Source organism: Nomascus leucogenys, chromosome 14, assembly GCF_006542625.1.
Source record: "Nomascus leucogenys isolate Asia chromosome 14, Asia_NLE_v1, whole genome shotgun sequence".
NCBI classification, from domain to species: domain Eukaryota; kingdom Metazoa; phylum Chordata; class Mammalia; order Primates; family Hylobatidae; genus Nomascus; species Nomascus leucogenys.
The window spans coordinates 47,161,772-47,182,773 of record NC_044394.1 but is presented as its reverse complement, the minus strand read 5'-3'; the positions used below and the strand labels follow the sequence as shown (position 1 = coordinate 47,182,773).

The 21,002-nt window shown below is 50.5% G+C and overlaps 1 long non-coding RNA gene across 1 annotated transcript; it reads left to right on the top strand.

The window, feature by feature from the left end:
• Positions 1-3,535: 3,535 nt before the first annotated feature.
• LOC115838275 lies at positions 3,536-7,907 on the top strand. The gene is made up of 3 exons (XR_004033271.1): positions 3,536-3,615; positions 6,002-6,117; positions 7,664-7,907. It is a non-coding gene; the product is annotated as an uncharacterized LOC115838275 (long non-coding RNA).
• The last annotated feature ends 13,095 nt before the right edge of the window (positions 7,908-21,002 follow it).

Sequence of the window (21,002 nt, the reverse complement as noted above, 5' to 3'; positions counted from 1 at the left end):
CTAGCTAGGACGGGAACCCCGTTCCTAGCACATAGAAGCTAGACAAAAATCTTTGTTGATGAATTTTAATACTCATAATAGCTCTATGCACTTCACACCATCATTGTCCTCATTTTATAGGGTAAAACTGAGGTCTGAGAGATTAGCTCAAGTAACACAGCTGGTAGGTGTTGGAGCCAGAGCTAGACCCAGGAAGAGGAGCCCTCATACCCAGGCATCCCCCCACCCGCTTTGCACCCATTACTAACCACTCATCATACTGGTGCCCCTCCTCACACTAAACGAATGGACCAGGGTTGCAGTTTGGTGAACCTGAAACCCTGGCCCTTACCCTTTGGCCCTGGGATGGAAGACGTCTGCAGGCTCAGTCTAGAGCAGACGACGCTGTGGGCTCTGCAGGATAAATCCCCTGTCTACCTCATAATGGGTTGGCTTGTAAGAGCCAGCACCTGTAGAATTGGTAATAGACACCCAGAACAATCATAATGGTAATTATAACAATGCATCCCACTTCCAAGTTTACAAGCCACTTTCCCCTCCAGGAAAGCTAAGGCTGTGGTGGAAGACACTATGATGCCATCAGGAAGCACCTTTGTCCATTCTGGAAGCATTGATTGGCAGGCACTATGCCCAAGGCTGGGGATGGAGCTCTGGATGCAGCCCCCGGGGTCACAATCTAGGCCAACCCCTCACTTGTGGGTTGGATACCCCTACTGACAAGGAACTCACTATCTTATAAGACAGCAGCTCATCCCACCAAGAGTTAGGGTTATTCTGCCATCCGGGCAGCTGGGCACATTCTGACAGACAAGGGCTGTTGTGCAAATCCTCAGCAAGTCAACACCTGCCTGTGCCAGCCTGGGAACGATAGGATCTAAATTTAATTGCTTCCTGAGGCAACTGTTTGCAATAGAAAGTAATTTACAATGGCCAGTAAATCCTGCAGAAAACAGACATCTCCATTCGTCTGGCTAAAAGCATAAACACTTCCATTGCTCAAGCCTCCATCTCACACACCTCCACTCCGGCCCAAAGCCACCCTCCTCCTGCACCCTCCAACCACAGGATCCCAGGCCAGGACGCCTCTGTGCCTACAGAGGGAGTCACCTAGCCCCTCAGTGTCCTGGTGTCTCTTTGTGTGTCTTAATAATAAGAAAAACAAACCATCACTTATAAATAAACACATTCGTCCTGTAAAAACATGCAAGTAAATCAGCCCTCTCTGATGCTACACCAAATCCAGTGCCCTCCCTGCCCCAGAGGTAAAGACCCATCAGACTGGGTGAAGTCTTCCAGAACTTTCCCTATGTGTATTTTCAAAACTATATATGTATCCATGGTATAGAAAAATAGATAGCTTTGTTTTATGTGTGTGTTTAAAGAAACGATACAATTCTCATTGCTCCATTCTGAAACTTGCTTTTTCAATCACCGCTAGATCTTACAGACTTTCCTTGTTGGAACACAGATCTGCTTCTTTGAGAACTGCTGGGCTGTGTGCCCAGCACAGTGTATTTAATCTCCTCTTGATAGCGTTTAATCTTTTTGCAATTACACGAATCCTGCTGAGAACATTATAGACCCCCTTAGAACAGTTTCAGGGCTAAGGAGCTCACAAAGGTTTCCCAGAGACTGAGCTAAAAGCTGCTTTCTAACTCCCACCTCCATGTCCTAGCACCTCTTGTTAGCCCATTTCTAGGAAGAAAATCTGGCCCCGGGGTTGGTTCTCATCCTGGAGCTCTCAGAGATATAGGGACCATTCAAGATCATCTGTCCACCTGGTCTCATTTTAGAAAGGAGGCCACCAGGCCCAGAGAGGTTAAGCAAACTGCCCAAAGTCACACAGCAAAAGCAGTGCTTTTGTTTCTTCTGGGACCCGCAAACCCATCCAGTGCCCTCAGGAAGCAGAATGCACAGCCAGTCTTCTATCCTGGGAAGCTCAGTTCCCAGGCTCAGCAGTTGCCAAAGGCCCCTAGGGCTTTGTTTTCAAAGGAGAAATGAAGCGGGGGAAGTATTTTTAACGCGGCCCCGCCCTGCTTGCCTAACTCCTCCTTCCCCGTGCTAGCTGTCCAGGAAAGGCCAGCTTCACAGCAGCATTTGCAACTCATGGAAAACAACAAATGCCCGAAATAGATGATACCCAAGCTCAGGAATGGAAAAAATTGGCTCATGGTTTCAAATGCCTCTTTTAGAAAAAGACAAGAATAGCTTTCGGCCTTTGGGGAACTGCTGGGGGTGAAGGAGTGGGGAGGTGGTTGTGAGTCCCAGATCACCAAGGGCCAACTTCCTGCCTGAAAGAGCTTTGGCCACTGTACCCCAGGGCACGTGTAAACCAGCTTCCCGAGCTTTGTCCACACTGGAAGCTGCATCTGCACCTGGCTCTAGGTTCCCTCCAACCTCCAGCCAATCTGGAAAGATTTCCTGTGTTGGGCCAAGGCTGGGCTGGGTTCCCCTCTCCACCCCACATCTCCCCACTGTGTCCCAGCAGGGTAGAAACCCATGGTTCTGAACTTCCTGAGCCTGAAGTGTGGAAGCTGAATTCCCCTGGGGGAGGGGAACAGAGGGCAAGGAGAGAAAATTGGGGGTTTCATTCCCACTCAGACACAGCCCAGCTGTGTGGCCTTGGACAAGTCACTTAACCTCTCAGGGCCTCAGGCCCCTCCCCTGGAAAGCAGGATAATGCTCCACTTACTCAGTCATCCACTCATCCAACATGTGTTGTGTGGTCCTACTGTGTGCCAGCACTGAGCTAGACCCGGGATGTAGCCATGACCAGAAGGAAGTCCCTATCCTTGTGGAGCAGAAGATGTGGCCCTTGCCAACCTCACAGGCTACTAAGAATCAGTCCCCGCTCCAGCTACTCAGCGAAGGCCTTGTGCTAAAAGGGGTGAAAATGCCTTGGACCAGGGCTGACCCTAACACACACTGCACCATCTTGCACGGAGTATTTCATTCAATGTCACTCTAGCCCTCTGAAGTGGGTGCTGTATCTATATCTATCCCCTTATTACAACTGAGAACCAGAGAGTAAGTGCTGGACAAGCCCGCAGACTCGTCCACAGACAGGAAGGAGTAAGTTTGGGCTGGGTGAGGGCCAGGCCCTGGTAAGTCCCAGGGTCTGGGTAACTCTGTGTGAGTCTTGACTGGTGCTCAGCACAAAATGCACTGGACAAGATATCTCTTAAAACCACTGGGTCTGTGTGACACTTTTACTTAAAATAAGGTCTCAACTGACCCTTCCACTCTCTGTTGTATGTCAGGTGACCCTTCCATTTGACAGAAGAGTAAACCAAGGCATGTAGAGGTTAAATGACCTCTGCCCAGCCAGACCCTGCCCATCTCCCACCAAGATGAGGCGGGAGAGGGGCGAGGAGTTGGGCTGGGGATGGGGGCGTGACTGGGGCCAGGACAGAACTCCATCTCCCAGGATGCCATGCAAGGGGGGCGTGTAGGGGCTGGGCCTCCGCGTAGGCAGGGCTGTAATTTCTTGGTATTTTAAAAAAAAAAAAAAAAAAAAGGAGCAAAAGGAAAGAGAGAAAGAATCAAAGCCTCAAGCGTCACGTCTAGGAATAGCGCCGGAGTCGGGCCAAGTCATTAGAGACGATGAGTAATCCGGTTAAGTCATTTCTCTAAACACCATTCCTTGTAAGAGAATTAAAATATCAGCTTACATCAGAGCGGGAGAGGCAGGCTCCAGGGGCCCAGGCAGGAGCACCGCCAGGAAGGGGGCGCGACTGTTGCGCTCTGCCACTCAGCCCTGCCCTGGGCGGGGGCTGCATGCGGGGCCCTGCCAGCTGAGCCCTGGGCTTGTGGTGGGGGCTGGCATCCAGCTGGCGGGGGTAGGGGGAGCGGGGAGCGGCCCGCCACACCTTAGTTTACCTCGTTGTTCAGGGTGCTGGGAGAAGTTCGGGACTGCCTGCTTTTGGGAGAATCGTTGTTCCTCCTGGGGGCAGCTGTTTTTTGTTTTTTTTTTTCTTCAGTGTCTCCCCTCCCTCCAAAGATGTTGAGTTGATATCACGACAGCTTCAGGTCTACCGTTGGAGTAAAGGGCAGGGGATTGGCCTGGGGACACAGGGAATGGAAAGAGGGGTCCCCAAACCTCTGGAGAGGTGCCGATTTCCCCCTAGACTAACTGGAAAGTGGTGAGGGGTGATGCCTTAATTTCTATTTCCCCCTTTTCCCTTTAGTTGCCCTGTATTTGGAGAACACAGGGCTGGGAATCTGCCAGACTTACGGAGGTGGTGGTGACTGCCAGCGCCACTTTCCACATCTTGGGGGCAGGATTATGATGACCTGGGGAGAGCTGCTGATCATGAAGCTGACCCTTGTGGGAGGCAGTGGCGCAAGTCTGTGGTCCCAGTGACTCCGGAGCTGAGGTGGGAGGGGGATCTCTTGAGCCAGGAGTTCAAGGCTACAGTGAGCTGTGATCGCGCCAGGGCACTCTAGCCTGGGCGACAGAGCGAGACCCCAACTTAAAAAAAAAAAAAAGCTGCCCTCAGTCTCATTATAACGCCTACCCTCTGAGCCAGGACCCACAACGTGAATTGGGTCTCAGCTGTGAGCAGGACACAGACGTCATCTCACCCTCTGTAGCCCTAAAGAGGCCCAGAGACTTCCTAATGGCCTCCCAGCCATTCCTAGGCAGTGTGGAATCACTCAGGTTTATGGTGGCGGGCCCCAAACACTTGACACAGGCTCTCACCACACGCTGACTCCTGCAGCGACAGGCTAGGAGAGGTCCATGCCTCCCTGGGAGCTTCTCAGCCAGTCCAGAGAACAGAAACCTCCCCGGCTCTGGAGTCAGGTGGACTGGTTTGCAATCTGGGTACCCTCCCTTGCAGATGGTATGACCTGGGATGGGTTATTCACTGTCTCCAACCCTTAGTTTTCCTGTGTGAAATGGCGTTAGCAATACCTAGTTTGCAAGATTACTGTGAGGCTGAGAAATAACATAAGCCTTCAACAACTGGTCATTCTATTGTGGCAGCTACATGAGAACAGCCTCCTTCACCGGTGGCATTAGGACTTCTGCAGGGTGGATTCTGTGCTCTTCAGGCCTTGCCCTGATGACCTGGGGCTTGGCCCTGAGACCCCACTCCCTATCGGGCTTTCTAGGTCTTCAGGTAGCAGCTGCAAAGCCCCCCCAGGTTCCTGGTGGGGTCCTAGGTTCTGGCCAGGATGCGGGCATGAAGGGAAGAATTGTGGGGGAAGTCAGTGACTCATCTCCAATCTGAGTGGGCCCCACTAACCCCTTCAATACTGGAAGCCCAGACTTTTGTGGGAGGGACTGCTCTAATTCCTCTTCCCCAGATGAACTCACGGGACTTTGCGAATATGAAAACTAAAGCTTTCAGCCTTGCAATGACCTGGGGTCAGCTGGCTCCAAGAACTCAGATCCCTCAGAGGTTTCATACTCTTGCTGTGGCTCCCCCACACGCAGCCCTGACCTGAAGCCCAGGCCCCTGCTTTCATCATCGTGGTATCACCCACCCAGCACCTGCCACAGGCAGGGCTACCCTCCCTGCCTGACATCTCAACTACCTTTGTTGGAAACAGTACCTGGCAGGGAGAACCCAAGGTGAACCCAGGTCTAAGTGGTCCTGTCTACACCCCAAGAGCTCTCTCATTCTCCCCGCACCTGCCGTGCATCCTTTCTGCTGCTGCACACCCAGATACTAATGTGCAAAGCTGTGTACACACGTCTGTGCATCTGTGCATGGGTCTTGCATGCCAGGAGCCCACAGCTCACACATAGGATCACACAAACATATGTATACACTAACTCACCAGAGAGCCTGCGAGAAGCCCCTGAAGCTTTTTCTTCCCCACATCTGGGGCACCCTAGCCTGCCCTGGACTCCTAGAAGAGGACACAGCGTTGTCCAGCCCCCTCACTCACCCCAGCTGCCCACCTATGCCATGGCGTCTTCAGCCATGGGGCCGGCCTGAGGGACTTTGCTTTGTTAAAACTGCCTTCTCTCTCTCTGCATTGGCCTCAGCAGGCTCTTCCAGATCTTCCTGAGTGGTAGTGGCCACGGCTGAAGGCAGAGGGCTGCGTGGAGGCTGAAGGCAGAGGGCTGGGCCTTGGGCCTGGGTAAAGACAGCTCTGGACATGGAGGTAGGTTGGCATCCCCCCTCTCTGGCAAATATGGCAATATAGCCACACTGGGAGGGCTTTGCCCCAGTGCCTCGTGCTGTTCCTGGAGCTGTGTGTGTGCATGGGCTGTACCCTCTGGCCTGGAGGAACCTTCCTGGGCTTGGCAGTTCCCACCGTATCTACCTAGTGAGCTTCTGCTCATCCTTCAAGGGCCCATCTGAGGCAGATACTCAGGGGTCTCAGCACACACCTCCACCAGGGCATGTGCCACATTGTGCTCCTGTGGTCAGCCCCATGCCATTGTGTGACTGGCCAGCAGCTCCTGAGCCTCTCGTCTCCAGCTAGGAGTGGTCTTTACTATCTGCCCACACTACACTGCTGACAGGGCGGCAGAGCCCCGGCCGCTGCTCCTCCAGAAGAGGAAACTGAGGGTCTAAGTGGGAAGGGACTTATCCAAGGTCTCACAGTTGCTTCAAAAGATCTCACAGTTGGTAAAGGAATTGGGAAGGAAGAGGAGGAAGTGAGAGGCCACTGAGGGCAGGTGCACAGTAGGTGCTCAATGAAGATCCACAAAAGGAGAATGAAGGGCACGGAGGAGACGGAGGAGGAAGAGGCCATGCACCCACCTCCACCCCTATCCCACATCTCCCTCCATCACAGGCACCATCTGCCCTTCCTTCCCCAGGGGTTAGTGCTTCCTAGTTGTCAAGGGCAGCACATTCTAGATACTGGGGCCTTGACCTCACATGCGCCCTTCTCGCTGGAGTTTCGCTGGAGTCACACCCTCCCTATGGCTGCAGGCTGGCTGCTCAGGGCACAGCCCCGTTCCTGGGTATCTGTGTTGCTGCTGAATCCTGGCCAGGGGTATGAACACAGCCCAGGTATTGGACTCCAGGACAGCGCCCCCTCAGCTCCCCAAGGAGCTCAGAGGTCCCAAGCCCCTGGCCAGCTTGTCTCAGCTGGAGGGAGTTTCTGGGCATCCTGTAGCTGGACTCTGGGGACTCTGAGGCCTGCCTTGGCTGAGGAGAATCTGCCTTGGCACAGATTCTGTGCCAAAGCGATGGGCAAATTTTTCTCCACAGGAAACCCAAGTACCCCAGTGCAGTTGAGCTCTCCATGCTGTCTCCTATCTATGAAACAGGCTGGCAGGCACAATAACAGCCCTCACGCCTCCGGGTGCAATTACGGGCATTGGATGAGCTATTTCTTATAAAGGGCTTAGAACTGTGCCCGCTGGCGGGAGGAAGTGCTCCATAAACATTAGCTGGTTTCCACAGCCCTGGGTGAAACAGAAGGCACGGGGTGGGCCCAGGCTGGGGGAGTGGGGACAGGAAACCTGACTTCCAGCTCCAGCCCCAGCTCAGCAGATAGGCCGTTTGGTTCTGCAAGACCCCCACCCCCTTGCCTTCCCTCCTTCTGTACATGTGTGTCATATTTTGTTGGCTTTGGGGCTTTCTTTTCTTTCTTTCTTTTTTTTTTTAAAATAAATAAGGGCTGCATGAAACCCCTAATATTCTGGGTAAGTGTTGAAACAGCTCAGAAATCCCCTCCTCCCCTTGTGACTCAGTGGCAGGAGCGATAAGCAGAACTACTGGTGACACTGTGGGAGAGAAATTCTGCAAAATAACAGCTGGGCAGCCCGGGACCCCAGGGAGTTGAAATGGGACCTCCGAGACATCGGGATGTCCTGGAGAGGCACCAAGGCCTGAGGTCCCCCAGGGACCGTGGAGGGGGCATTAAGCCCTGAAAACAGATCGTGACGCCCATCCCCCCAGCATAATTAGAAATAAAAACAACCCGGGACAGTTAAATTAGTGTAAGGAAGTCCCTCAAGAGTTTGACTTTTCCCGTAACGGCGATTTTCGATGCTCCTTGGGAAACATCAAATTCTTTCCAAGCATTATTCTTTTTCTATTTTGGTGCCCTAAGCACTAGCGTGGTGGACCAATCCCCTGCACCAGCGGTGAGCGACCCCTGCGGGCTGCCTGGCCCCTCTGGGCACCGGCTCTGGGGCTGCGGCTGGGGGCAGAGGGGGCGACACCGGGCTTGGGGGGGCCAGCGGGGGAAGGACTGGGTGGGGAGGGGGGAGGGCGGGGAGGGCGCCCAGCGGCTCGGCCGCGCCCCCCACCCCACCCCCACCCAGGACCGCGCTGGGGTTTCAGAAAGCGCTTTTCTGGCTCTGCCGCCGGATCTGACTCAAAAAGGGGAGCTGGCTCAAACCGAAAGAATAATTCGGTTAGCCAAAGCGCCGATATTTCCCTGGGGCCCAAATGGGGCCCAAATGGCTGCCAGGCAGGGGGCTCCAGGGCCGCAGCCTCGCCGGCCCCTCCGGCCCCGCCGAAAGCCCCGGGCCCCACACAGCCCCGCCACCGAAAGGGGCAGGAAGAGCAGCTGAGAGGAGGGCGCCTCCTTCAGCCCCGCAGGCTCTGCTGCCTGACCGTCGTGTCCCTCCCGAGGCCTTCCCCTGCCTGTCCCAGCGGGCTCTGCTCTCCCGGGTTCTCAGGACGTTGGCAGACCCCTTAGGCCTCTTTTCTAGCAGCACGCACATTCCTGCACACCTCCGCATGTGAAGTTTTTCTGGAAGTATCATGTGGGCACTTTTGGAGGCCTACACCCACTCTTAGAGGTGTCTGGCGTCCCATTGCAGGGGCGTTCCGTCTTTTGAAGTTGAATTGTCTTGGACCATACATAAAATACACTAACACTACCGACAGCCGGTGAGCTAAAAGAAAAAATCGCGAAAATACCTCAGTGTTTTAAGAAAGCTTTATGAATTTGGGCCGCATTCAAAACCTTCCTCGGTCCCATGCCGCCCGTGGGCCACGCGTTGGACAAACTTGCATTCCAGAGACCAATGCGAAATTAACTCGAAAAGAAAGAACCACTCGGGCCGATTCAACACCCCTGTCACCTATCCCCACCCACGATTTCACTCCCAGGCCCCTTGGCCTGGCGGTGCTTGCCCTTTGGCCAGCGCCCTAGAGGTCACAGTGAGGCCCAAATGAACGGGGTTTTACTGAACTGACATGCCCAGGAGAGAAACATGGATCTATACAGAGAAGCTAATCATTTGTTTCAAGCTGAATTACCAGGGTGGCGTGGGTGGGGTGGACCCAGGGGCTCCCCTCCGCTCCCCCTGCAACCCCTGTGTCCGGTCTGAGGTACCTGTATGCATTCTCTTCAGGTCCCCACTCCCTTCAGTCTGAAGCAGGGACCCCGGCTTTGCAGGTGCAGAAGCTCTGTGGCTCTGGGAGCCTGCTGGACTCAAGTTCGTTCTGACCTCAGGACAGGTGTGGGCAGGAGATGCTGACGGCTGGTTTTCCTGGGCCACCCAGAACACCTGGCCTCTCAGCTGTCTCAGCACAAAATTCGCCCTGTAAGCAGGACCCTCCTGAGCTCCCAGGAAGGGCCAGGCACATAGCTGCTGTCACCGGCAACAGTCCTGCAGACAGCAAGATGGCTGTGACACAGTGCTGCACACAAAGCCTGGCTGCTGCCCGCCACACGCAAGGACAGGCACTGAACACAGCCAAGGTCAGGGACCTGCGGGGTCAGCTGAGCGTGTGAGGAGGACTCAGGTGCCTGCAATCCTTGCCTCCCTGCCACAGCGTGATGCTACGGGGTGGCCCGGCAGGACTGGGTCATTACAGCTCCTGACCTACCAGAGGACCTAATGTCACCCCCCACTCAGTTGTCACGTTGCTGGGGAGTCTGAAGAGGGGGAAGGCACCAGGGTGGTCCCAGCCATGCTGGGACTTGGAGCAGTCCCTAGTACTGACACTGAAGTATGTCAATATCATAATAAGTGGCTTAGAGGGGGCGGTGTTGACTGTTAATCCCAAGGGATGAAGGGAACACCTCGCTCCCGGAAGAAAGCTGGGAGGATCTCTGTTTTTTTTTTTTTTTTTTGAGACAGGGTCAGGCTGAGTGCAGTGGTGCAGTCTCAGCTCACTGCAGCCTTGGACTCCTGGGCTCAAGTGATTCTTGCACCTCAGCCTCCCAGGCAGCCACGACCATAGGCATGCACCACCATGCCTGTCTAATCTTTTAAAAATTTTTATGGAGGTGGGATCTCACTATGTTGCCTAGACTGGTCTTGAACTCCTGGGCTCAAGTGATCCACCCACTTTGGCCTCCCAAAGTGCTGGGATTATAGGCGTGAGCCACCGCACCAGGCTACATCTCCATTTTAAGATGCTGAATGGGCACTTAGAGGAAGGACAAGAAGCAGAGTGGGTCCTGCCATATTGTGTACATTCTGGGAGTCCTCACTGCCCTGGTACCCAGACATAGGTCTGTCACTCAGGAGTGGCAAGGGCTGCCCTAGGTCTGGCCCAGAAGGCCTCTGAGCTCCTGTTTAGAGTGCCATAGTGCCATGCCGGTGGTGTGGAGGGGCTTGAGCACACTCGGGCTTATGCGCACATGTGTCCGGTGGACTGTCTGGGCGCGCCTCCGTGTGGGAGAGCATTCTGCCTTCTTGCATAGCAGTGAAGCTTTCGTAGGAACTCTAACCCTGTTGAAGGGAAGTAGGGAAATGAGGAGTGTCTGAGACACCAGGCTGCCTGCTCAGTCTTTCAGAGGTAGGAGAGAAGCCTGCAGAGGTCTCAGGGATCACTTCCGCTTCCCATGAAGGCTCCCACCTGGGATCCCCAAGGTCCAAGAGCCCTCTGGAGGGAGGAGCTCTCCTAAAGGGTGGCAGCCTGGGATCATCAACCAATCCATGAAATTTCCCTCCAAGCCCTTTACAGTTCACTGTGCCCTGATTTTACAGATGGGAAAACCAAGGCCCAGAGAGGGAAAGTGGTGTGCTCAAGGCCACACTGTGGATCAGGGGCGGGGCATGGTCTGGTGCCTGCCAGCGTCCTGCGTTTCTTCCCATACTGCAGTCAGGAGAGGGAGGTGGCCGGGCAACCCTGGATCTGCTGCCCGCGGGCAGTTAGGGGTGGGGAGGGGAATCCAACGGATGCTGTGCCTCTAGCAGCAGTGGCTGCTTCACACCCCGTCCTTGGCCAGTTGCTTTGAACAAGGTATGTTTTGCTAACTTTTACCTGGGGATCTCCAAGCACGCGATGAATTCGGAGAATATGGTTGCTGGTTTCTGTACATTTTTTTCCCCTGTAGTCTGGCCTGTTTATCACGAGCTCTGCTAATCAGAATATTCAAGTGCATGCACGTACACAGGCATACACGATGTGCAGGACGTTCTGGGGAATTTACTTTTCTGGGTAACTGAGGGTTAACTGGAAACCTGTGTTCTTATGCCTTATTGAAAATTTTTCTACAAATGATGAGCATTTCCCCAACTTAGTATTTTGAAAAGTTCCACCACTTTCTAAATACGTGACCTTGGTCGAGTTACCTAACCTCAGTAACCTCAGTTTCCTTATCTGTAAAATGTGCAGAGCAATGCCTCTCTAGGTAATGAAAGGAACTAGAAATAAAAGCAGTGCATAGCATACCGTGTGTGCTTTAGAAATGAAGCCATTGCTACTGCTGTTAGGACTCTTATTACCTGGTCAAAGGATCGGGAGAGTCGACTGAGGATCTTTGTGGGGATTTGGGACTCTGGTTTGGATGCCGTTGCACATCTGGCATCCATCTGCAGTTTCTGTCCCAATTAAGTCCTCCCAAGGAGATAGTTTTCTTATGATTTGCTGCTTTCTCATAAAAGCTCCTGCAGCCGTGGGAGCTGCATGCGATGAACCAAGGACCTTTGGTCTGGAGCCCATACGTTCTCTTTGAGTTTGTTGTGCCTCCTCTGGGAAAGGGCCAGAGGATGAAGGGCAGGGCCTGGGCTCAGCCTTCCTGGGATTCTGTTCCACCCCACTCTGTGTCACGCATGCCCCCTGCACACAGCTCAGGACCCACTCCCTTGCCAGAGGGCAGGCCAGGAAAAAGACAGGGAAAGGGGCACCCTGGCCACTAAGAAGGCAGGAAGGGCACCCTGGGCTGGGGGAGAGCAGGAGAGGCTCTGGATCCCCAGCAACTATAGGGAGATTGGAATGGCTGGGGAGGGGCCTGGGTCTTAGTCTTGGCCTGGTGCATTCTAGGAAACCCTTTCTTCCTTCCCTTCCTTCCTTCCTTCCCTCCTTCCCTCCTTCCTTCCTCTTCCTCCCTTCCTCCCTTCCTTCCTTCCTTCCTTCCTTCCTTCCTTCCTTCCTTCCTTCCTTCCTTCCTTCCCTTTTTTTTTTGATGGAGTCTCACTCTGTTGTCCAGGCTGCAGTGCAGTGGTGTGATCTTGGCTCACTGCAGCCTCTGCCTCCTGGGTTTAAGCAATCCTCGTGCCTCAGCCTCCTGAGTAGCTGCCACTGCAGAAGCGTGCGCCACCACACTCGGCTAATTTTTTTTTTTTTTTTTTGTATATTTTTAGTAGAGATGGGGTTTTACCATGTTGGCCAGGCTGGTCTCAAACTCCTGACCTCAAGTGATCGGCCCACCTTGGCCTCCCAAAGTGCTGGGATTACAGCTGTGAGTCAGTGCGCCCGGTCCAAGAGGCAGCCTTTTCTGACCCACCCCCAGATAGATCCAGACTGAAGAGTTGAGGAGCTGCCTGGAAGTGGGGAGCCCATGGGACTCCCAGCTCCATGAAACTGCTCCTGCTGGCTGTGGAGGGGGAGGAAGCAGCCACAGATGGGGAGGGTGGCAACCAGGCACCTCCCCCGCAGGGCTGCTGCCTTGCCCCCACAGGTGTAGCTCTATCCGCCCAGGGATGAGGCCTGGGTGCCTGCTGGTGCCCTGTGTCAGAGGTACAGTCCTGTGAAAGGGCATGGAGTTCAGAGTCAGATCAACCCCAGCCCTGTCCCTTACTGGGTGGCCTTGGGCAGCCCACTTAGATCTCTGGGCCTCACTCTCCTTAACTGTAAGATGGAAATACTTACCTTTGGGTGATGATGTGAAGATGCAATGAGACTAGTGTGTGAAAAGTCAGCCTGGTGCAGTCCCTAGGCTTACAACCTGCCTCCTGCCCTTTGCTCAGGGCTGCTGAGAGGGGCACCTGGTGCTGGACTGGGCAGAGCCTTGCAGACTGAGGGTGGAGCATTGTAGGATTTGGTTTCTGGGATGGGGGCAAAGGCTATCTCTAGACCTCATCTGTATTCAGTCCCTCCTCGTTCTCCCTCCAGCTCAGTCTGTCCCTGCTTCTCCACTTCTCTTTCTTCCTTGCCACATCCTGCCCCAGGCCCCCAGCCTTCATACGGAGACCTGCCACGCTGGCACAGGGCCTGCAATGGGATGAGGAAGTGCTTGCTTTGATGTCCCACTCCCCTTAGACTCACTTTTGTCCACCTGGAGACAGCATCCTGGGGCACATAGAGGCCCACCATGGTGCCTGAGCTCCTGCACACCCAGCAGAAGCTGGAGGGTGGGAGGGGGGCAGGAGGATGTATAAACGTTGTATTGAACCATAGAGTGCACACACGCTGAGCACATACTGTGTGCAGAGACAGTGCCACTGGCCTCTTAGTTCATTTTCTGCTGCTGTAACAGAATACCACAGACTGGGTAACTTATAATGAATGAAAATCTATTTGGCTTACTGTTTTGGAGCCTGGGAAGTTCAAGAGCATGGTGCCAGCATCTGGCGAGGGCCACTCTGTGGCAAAAGGCAGAAGGTGAAAGCAAGGGCAGGAGAGACAGAGAGAGGAAATCGGCTGAATTAATCCTTTTTATCAGGAGCCCACCCCTCAGCGATAACACTTCACTCACTCTTGCATAATAGCATTAATCCATTCATGAGGACAGAGCCCTCATGACCTAATCATCTCTTAAATGTTTCACCTCTTAATACCATCAGAATGAGGACAAGCTTCCAACCCGTGAATTTTGGGGGAACACATTCAAACCATAGCAGCTGGGGTGGGGGAGATTGCGCAAAAAGCATTCCTGCTATTGATAATGAAAATATCACTTTGTGTATGTACAGCACAGAAAATTTCACAAGCGCTTTCCTACACTAGCTTTTCATCCTTGCCACGATAGTCCCTGACTTCAAAAAGCTTATCATTTAGTTACTGGAGAATGTTGTGAATAACTGTGACACAATGCAGCAAGGCCAACATTAGGGGGAAGTATCCCTAATCTGGAGGTATCTGGAGGTATCTGGAGGTAAAGACTTGAGCCACGTCCTTAAAACGGTAGCCAGTTAACAACTGTAGGTTAATTTGTTGTTATTTAAGTATGTGGCGGAACCCTGATTTTGATGGGATTGGCAAACAAATTATACTTCCCATCATCCCTTGCAGCTAGGGGTAGGCTTAGGATCCAGTACTGGCCAATGAGATGTAAATAGAAGTTAGTTGGGGATTTCTGGGAGTTAGACTTTCCTGGTGTAAGCCTCACCCCTTCCTTGTTGTCACTTCCTTTTTTCTTCTTCTGGTAAGGTGGAGTGAGGCTGAGGTGGAATCAGGCGGCAGGTGCTTAAACAGGAGTTTAAGGCTCTTGGAAACTCATTACTGTCTCTGGATCTGTTTCCTTATCTGTAAACCAGAGGTTGAATGAGATAAAAACATTTTTAAGCATTCTACTTTGCTAATTTGTAATATGTGAACATATAATACACATACAAGCATCTGTGAATGGGTTGAGAAATATGATTTAATTGACAAAAACTCAGATTACTGTAACCTAGTGTCTTAAGGAGCACAGCCACCCTCAGTGTAAAGTAGGTGCTCCAGTAGATTTAAAATAAATCAATTTAGGACAGCTGCCACTCTTTGAGGCTCATGTATTTGTGGCAGAAAAAAAAAATGATTATTTTAGTAAAAAACATCTGGCTATGCACATTTCTGCTGCCTGACAAGTGTGCAATTATTCAGCCAGCATGAAGACAAACCTCTGTACTGCCTCCTTCAGTTTACACAGACTGGCAGGTGAAGAAATCATGTCTAGAATTAGATCACATTAAAGGAACGATTGTAATCTTAAAGCATCCGTGATTCTAACATGGAGGCCTGGAGTTGATAACCCTTTGTTTAAAATCTCTCAGTATGATGGTGACTTTGACAGTTTTTTCTTGTAATTCTGTAACTGTTTGCTGTATATATTTTAGAGCTATTAGTTGCAAGCAGGTTCAACATTGTTTTATCCTATTGATGAATTATTCCTTTTATCATTATATAATGACACCTTTTTCTTAGTGATGGCTTTTGCCTTAAAGTCTATTTTGCCTAATACTAATATTGCTACACCATCTTTCTTTTGGTTAGCATCTGCTTAGTATAGAAATATTCCCAATATTTCTGTGTCATTATGTTTTAGGTGTATCTCTTATAAATAGCATATAGCTAGAATTTTAAAAATATAATCTGAGAATCTGTTATTTAAATGAAAAATCAAGTCCATTTGCATTTATTATTATTATATATTTGGATTTAATTCTGCAATTTTACTTATTTTATATTTACCTTTTTTTTTCTTTTTTTTTTTTTTTGAGATGGAGTCTCGCTCTGTTGCCCAGGCTGGAATGCAGTGGTGCAGTCTCGGCTCACTGCAACTTCTGCCTCCCGGATTCAAGTGATTTACCTGCCTCAGCCTCCTGAGTAGCTGGGACTACAGGCATGTGCCACCACACCTGGCTAATTTTTGTATTTTTGGTAGAGATAGAGTTTCAACATGTTGGCCAGGCCAGTCTCCAACTCCTGGCCTCAAGTGATCCGCCAGCCTTGGCCTCCCAAAGTGCTGGGATTACAGGTGTGAGCCACTGTGCCTGGCCTATATTTACCATGATTTTGCTTTGCTTCTTTCCTCCCTTTGCTAGTATCTTTTTTTTTTTTTTTTTTTTTTGAGACCGAGTCTTGCTCTGTCATCCAGGCTGGAGTGCAGTCATGCAATCTTGGCTCACTGCAGTCTCCTCCTCTTGGGTTCAAGCAATTCTCATGCCTCAACCTCCAGAGTAGCTGGGACTACAGGTGCACACCACCATGCCCAGCTAATTTTTGTACTTTTAGTAGAGATGGGGTTTCACCATTTTGGCCAGGCTGGTCTTGAACTCCTGACCTCAGATGATCCACCCACCTTGGCCTCCCAAAGTGCTGGGATTGCAGGGTGAGCCACCATGCCTGGCCTGCTACTGTCTACTATATTGATCAAATTTTCTTTATCTCCACCCCCTTTCCTTATACTGGTTTGAAAATTATACATTGTATTTTGATTCTTTTAGTAGTTAACTTATCTTTCTGTCATGTGTATTTGATTTAACAAGGGATAAATTAGTCAATATATTTAATATAATTTTATTTTTTAAGAGGTGGGATCTTGCTCTGTCACTCAGGCTGGAGTACAGTGGCATGATCATAGCTCACTGTAGCCTCAAACTCTTGGGCTCAAGGGATCCTCCCACCTCAGCCTCCCAAGTAGCTAGGACTATAGGTGCATACCACCATGCCTAGCTAAGTTTAGAAAACTTTTTTTTTTTTTTTTTTTGAGACGGAGTCTTGCTCTGTCCCCCAGGCTGGAGTGCAATGGCGCGATCTCAGCTCACTGCAAGCTCCGCCTCCCGGGTTCACGCCATTCTCCTGCCTCAGCCTCCCGAGTAGCTGGGACTACAGGTGCCCGCCAACACGTCCGGCTAATTTTTTGTATTTTTAGTAGAGATGGGGTTTCACCGTGTTAGCCAGGATGGTCTCGATCTCCTGACCTCGTGATCCACCCGCCTCGGCCTCCCAAAGTGCTGGGATTACAGGCTTGAGCCACCGCGCCCGGCCTAGAAAACTTTTTTTTGTAGAGGCAGAGTCTTGCTATGTTGCCCAGTCTGGTCTGGAACTCTTAACCTCAAGAGGTTCTCCTGTCTTAGCCTTCCAAGTGCTGGATTACAAACATGAGCCACTCTACCTGGCCTATATCTTTATGCCCCTCCCAAGCAAAGATCTTAAAAGCTTCAACTCCAATTACACACCTTCCATTTTCCATATATTATTATCTAATGTTTTATTTTAATCTTATTTTTAGCATCCCAAATTATTCATTTTTGTTGTTGTTGGTATAAATCAATGACTTTTTTTTTCTTTTTAGAGATGGGGGTCTCTCTCTGTTGCCCAGGCTGGAGTGCAGTGGCACGATGATAGTTCACTGCAGCTTCCAACTCCTGGGCTCAAGCGATCCGCACACCTCACCCTCCTAGGACTGCAGGCACGTGCCACCATGCTCAGCATTTTTTTTTAAAATGTTTTTGTAGAGATCCAGGGTCTTGTTATGTTGCCCAGGCTGGTCTCAAACTCCTGCCCTTAAGTAATTCCCAGCATCAGCCTCCTGAGTAGCTGAGATTACAGGTTCAAGTCACCAGGCCCAGCTCAACGACTACTTAGGTTTATAATGGATAACTTCTTTTTGTTTACTGTGGCAGTTTGTATTTTTTAAAGATAGAAGCAACCATAGCTCCCATCTCACATGGTCTTCTGCAATATGACCTTGACACCCCCCATCAAGAGATGGAATCTATTGGGATGACCTTAGTGACTTGTTTTAGTCAGTAGAATGTGGTGTGTGATTTCTGAGACCAGATTAGAACTAGGAAAGATTAGACGCATCTTTCCTAGTTCTTTGGAGCACTTGCTCTCTGGACACTCCCATGTAGAGGCCATTTGTAGATGTTACAGTCAACAGTCTTCACTCAGCATGGTCTTTGAATAATCTTAGCTCAGATGTTAGATATGTGGGTGAAGGGGCCTCCAGATGCTTCCAGCCCTCAGCCACATGAGCCATTCAGGACTTTCCAGGTGGAGCCCCAGACATCATTTAAAAAGTTGAGCTGGCTGGACTTGGTGGCTCATGCCTGTAATCCCAGCACTTTGGGAGGCCGAGATGGGTGGATCACTTTGAGCTCAGGAGTTTGACACCAGCCTGACCAACATGGTGAAACCCCGTCTCTACTAAAAATGCAAGAATTAGCCGGTCGTGGTTGTGCACACCTGTAATCCCAGCTACTTGGGAGGCTGAGGCAGGAGAATCACTTGAACCCAGGAGGTGGAGGTTTCAGTGAACTGAGATTGCGCCATTGCACTCCAGCCTGGGCAACAAGAGCGAAACACCATCTCAAAAAAAAAAAAAAAAAGTTGATCCATCCTTGCTGTATCTGTTTTAGTTCCTAACCCACAAAACCTGTGAGCATAATAAAATGGCTGTTCTTTTACTTCACTAAATTTGGGGTGGCTTGTTATACCCCCCAAAAATAACTGGGACACTTCGATTGCATATATTTCCTGTGGGTTCCATTTCCATCTTACCAATATACATCCTACAGTTCCTATAGTAATTATTTCAGTGAGGATCTTGAGTGATAAAACTTGTTTTTGTCTGCAAATATCTTTTCCCCCTTACTCTTAAATAATAATTTTCACGGGTCTGGAACTTGAAGTTCCTGGTTGTCTTCCCTCAGCACATTGAATATATTTATGTTTATTGTTTTATGGTAGATATTATTAAGAAAAGTTGTCTCCAATCTAATTATTGATCCTTTTAAAGTAAGCTGTATTTTCTCCCTAGTTGCTTTTAAGATCTACCTTTGGTGTTCTGCAATGTCTATTTGTATATTTATTTTCATCATGCTCAGTAATCAATGTGCCTCTTCAATCTGAAGATTCATGGCTATTTCTTGTTCTAGAAAAACTTCATGCATTATTTGTTTGAATGTGGCAAATATTGTCGCTTTCTGATTCATTTTGACTTTTTCTTCTGGAACTCCTATTAGTGGTATATTGGACTTTCTCATTTTATTATCCATGTCTTTTAGCTTTTCTTTCAAATATTCGCTTTGCCAGAGTTCTGGTGAATTTCTGCAGATCTGCCTTCCAGTACACCTATTCTCAATTCAACTGTGTCTAATATGCTGGCTTGCCAGTATATTGTGTTTGCAAATTCAATAACCATATTCTTTCATCTCTGTGGTTCTTTTCCAAATCTGTTGTTTTACACAGTATCCTGTTCTTTACCATTTTTATTCCTTCCTTTGTATTTTAACATTTTAATATGCTAATTTTATATCTCTTTTGGCTTGTCCTATTATTTCAGGTTCTTAGAGGTAATGTTTTCCTTTCTTTTTTTTTTTTTTTTTTTTTGAGACAGTGTCTGGTTCTGTAGTCCAGGCTGGAGTGCAGTGCCGCGATCTCGGCTCACTGTAAGCTCCGCCTCCCGGGTTCATGCCATTCTCCTGCCTCAGACTCCCATAGCTGGGACTACAGGTGCCCGCCACCACGCCTGGCTAATTTTTTTGTATTTTTAGTAGAGACAGGGTTCCACTGTGTTAGCCAGGATGGTCTCGATCTCCTGACCTTGTGATCCGCCTGCCTCAGCCTCCCAAAGTGCTGGGATTACAGGCATGAGCCACCGCGCCCAGCTGGAGGTAACGATTTTCTTGTATGTTGTGCCTGCTGGCTCTCCTTCATGGCAGATGGTTTCCTCATGTGATTTGTAACTGTTGTTTGTGAACTCATCTGCAGTGGAGTTGTTTTGTTCCGTGGGAGTCCTATATGTTCTGGATTGTGAAAATGGCCTCAGAGATGTTTTGTATTTGTTTCTGCCAACTGCTCCCAAGGGCTCATGGGGGAGCATTTTTGTGTAATTTTTCAGCTTGGGAATTCTTTGCCATATGGATATCATAAATTTGGCTGCCACCTTCATGAATAGTTTTGGTTTTCAGTTTTGATTTTTCCCAGGAAACTTTTCTCCCACCCAGAGGCCTGGGCAAAGACAAAATTCATGTGTCACCTCCTAGTTTTGTGGGTAATTCTTTTCTGAGGGGCCATCCTTCCAGGGTTCTTGCTTTATACAGGGGTCTCAGTTCCAGTTATCCATAAGGCCACACCTCTGGATCCTAGTGGGTGTTGAACCCTCAGCTCCTGTTGGTGGGGCCCCCGTCCATGTCCAGTTTCTCACTGGGCCCCCTGGGTTAAAGCCCAAATCTGGCTCTAAGTTCTCTCTGTACACCCGACACCTCGCTGCTTCTCCAATCCTTTTTCAAGTTCCAGTGTGGTTCTAACATCTTTCACTTATATTTTGTTCTGAGATTCTCAGTGTGGCATCAACATTAGCTGAGTCCATGATGTTGCCAGAATCTGAAGTCAGTGATCTTGATGTTTAGCAGAGCACCTCAGGGAGATTTGGGGGCATGCAAAGTTAGGCCTGGGGATAATATTAGTTCAGCTAGGGAGCTGTACTGCTCTGCATGAGAAATAGATTTGGGGGTGAGGAGATTTGAATTGGCTCCAAGAGAGGGAGAATGAGGGGGCTGGAGGTGGAGGAAGGCTCTGGCTTATGAAGAATGAACAGTGTGACATCATGCTGGCAGAAATATTGCAGGGCTCTTGAAAATAGTGGTTGAGGGTGCATGGTGGCTCACAGCCAGAATCCCAGGACTTTGGAAGGCTAGGCAGGAGGATTGCTTGAGCCCAGAAGTTCAAGACCAGCTTGGGCAATATGGTGAGACCCCATCTTCAGAAAAGTTTTTAAAAAAATTTATCAGGCCCTTCCTTCCTTCCTTCCTTCCTTCCTTCCTTCCTTCCTTCCTTCCTTCCTTCCTTCCTTCCTTCCTTCCTTCCTTCTCTCTCTTTCTCTCTTTCTCTCTTTCTTTCTTTCCCCTCTGTGGCCCAGGCTGCATGTAATCTACTCGGCTCGCTGCGGCCCCGCACCGCGGACTGCCTGGGATTGCCAGCGCTCGCCAGCCTGCTTTTCCTCCTTTGGCTGCAGGCGCGGGTTCGCCATGTTGGCCACGCTGCTCTCTGGCTCCTGACCCCGAGTGCTCTGCCCGCCTCGGCCTCCCGAAGTGCTGGGACTGCAGGCGGAGTCTCGCTCACTCGGTGCTCCCTGTGGCCCGGGCTGGAGTGCGGTGGCGTGGTCTTGGCTCGCGGCAGCCTCCGCCTCCCAGCCGCCTGCCTTGGCCTACCAGGGTGCTGGGATTGCAGCCCCTGCCCGGCCGC